This window comes from Andrographis paniculata, unplaced genomic scaffold (genome assembly GCF_009805555.1).
Source record: "Andrographis paniculata isolate CXL003 unplaced genomic scaffold, ASM980555v1 Contig77END, whole genome shotgun sequence".
NCBI classification, from domain to species: Eukaryota; Viridiplantae; Streptophyta; class Magnoliopsida; order Lamiales; family Acanthaceae; genus Andrographis; species Andrographis paniculata.
The window spans coordinates 2805351-2807955 of record NW_026137614.1 but is presented as its reverse complement, the minus strand read 5'-3'; positions in this window follow the sequence as shown (position 1 = coordinate 2807955).

The window sequence follows — 2605 nt, the reverse complement described above, 5'->3', positions numbered from 1 at the left end:
ATGTTCATATCATATGCGATATTTGAGTGATTTTGATTGGATTCTACCTAATTTATACGCATATTGTTTATTTGCTGTGTGCAGAGGGCAAATATCAAATTTGGCATAATTGGCAAATAAAGGAAGACTATATCCTCTTGACATGAGAATTTAATTAAAGGCCCAAACGCTCAGCTACAAAATAATTAGAGCAAAAATTAAATAAAAGGGGGAGGGATCACACGTTTCAGAGAGAGAATGACCAGAGCAGATACACACAAGAGCAGAAAACTGACAGACTCATAGATCGTGCAGGAGCAAATCGACAGAGAAGATTTCCCCTCCCACTATGACTTTATCTTTCTCTTTTGTTATTTGTTATTTGATTATGGAGTAGATACTTTTTTGGTTTGAGGGGTGATAATGTTTTGGTTCTTTTGTTTTGGAGATTTTTAATTTTCTTTATAAAAGTTCTTTTTGATTATCAATATTTGTTTAATTCTGAGAATAATGTTTGTGATTATTAGATTGATTGAATATTTTGGTACCGATATTTGAATTAGTCTGATAATCTAAAGTCAGTTCAGGTAGGATATCCGTAATTGTATTCGCACTTGAATAGGTGACAACCGGGTTGAATAGTTCCTTCCCGGGGGTTAGACAATCAAATCTAATTGCTCCTCTTAGGTAGTAGTTGTTTTGAATTGGATTTTTCTAGATTAGAATGCGATTAGACAATATTTCTTATGGGCTCATCCAGGTTTATTTGTTTAATTAGGAGTAATTAACGGTCGTACCTTAATCACCTACACTGTAAGGAAAAATTGGTTGTCAGAGTTTATTAATAACTATAACCAATTTATTGATAATTTAATAAGAATTAACTTTATTGAATTAATGATAAAACACAAGTGCCATAACTGCATCACCCCTTGAGCTAGACATTCCCTCGATAGACAGTTCCCCCTTAATTTAATTGATTTGTTATTTTATTTTCATTAGATAATAAAAAAAATTTTCCCTTTTATTTACTGCATTAGAACACGAAATAGTGAATCACACAATCCCTGTGGAGACATATCTTCCCCTGTATTACATTAAATTGTGATCACAGAATAGGTGAATTATTTGATTGACCGTGCGATAGGTCAAGAATAGTTGTATGATGTAATATAAATGAGCGCTGATGTGATATTTTGCATGTAAGATTGATTTTTAATATAATATAAAAAACAAAACATATGTATTTGATTTGATATTTTTGAGAAAAAAAATTGGATGAATAGTGAATTTGGGAGAAAATCCTCCAAACAAACACACCCCCAAAAGTAATAAAATAAAACCAAAACAAAAAAATTACACAACTTTAGGGTTTGTTTTATTTGAATTTCAGATTGAACTTTTTATTTGAATTTGAATTTAAATAATATTTTAATATATTATATTTAGAGAAAATAATGTATGTAATAGGAGTAAATAGTGCATAATAATAGGATTTTTATTTGTTGTATATTTTCCATATTTATCTCCACAAATTATGGATCCTATTGTATTGTAATCCTATATATTCAGGCAATATACTCATCATAAAAAACACGGTGAAATTATCTCAATTCTCTAATCTTTACATGGTATCAGCCTTTTCATCGTAAACCCTAATTTTCCTTCTGCAAATTCTTCTTCTTTTTCTTTCTGCTTTCTTTTCTTCTCAAACCATGGCTGCACCGATCCAATCACTCTATGATCTGACAACTGCTATGATCAATTTAGTCCAGATCAAGCTTTCCTCCTCTACCTACTTGATGTGGAAACACCAATTTCTCTCCATGGCTACCACTTTCGATTTCTTCGATCTTGTCGAGGAATCCACCCAGCCTCCTGCCAAAACCATTTTCGGTGCAGACGGCGTGGACACCCCCAACCCTGCTTACTCCGCCTGGTTTCTACGAGACCAGAAACTCTTGGGAGTGCTCTATGCTACCCTAGAGCAAGAAGCCATGGCCGAAGTCCTTGACTGCAACTCGTTTCGCTCTGCATGGCTGGCGTTGGAATCGGCTTTCGCCTATGCTTCCATTTCCCACGCAAATCAACTCCGGGAAGAGCTTTTGTCTCTTCGTCGTGAGAGTCAGTCCATTGCGGAGTATGGGCGTCGTTTTAAATCACTTTGTGATCAGCTTTCCGCCATCCAAAAACCAATCGACGAATATGACAAAAGCTATTGGTTCCTTCGTGGGTTAGGCCATTCCTTCTCTAACTTTGCAGATACTAGGATGTCCATGCATCCCGTGCCTCATTTTCATGACCTACTGCATCAAGCCTTGCAGTTGGACATGTTAACCAGGTCTATGGAGGGCTCTGCTCCTACTCAGGCCGCCTTTGTTGCTGCAAGTTCCAATGTTGATGCAGATTGGAATTCTGGGCAGTACTGGTCGCGTGGGGGTGGCTTTGCGGGTTCTCAGCGTCGGGGCGGTGGCCGTGGTGGTCTCCGGCAGTATACGCCCCACTGTCAGTTGTGCCAAGGGGAGCACTACGCTGATAAGTGCCCCCGCTTCTTGCAACTGCAGACTCAAGTTCACTAGCCCCCATCCACTTTTTCCTCTTCGGAAGACTTGGCTCAAGCATTCAA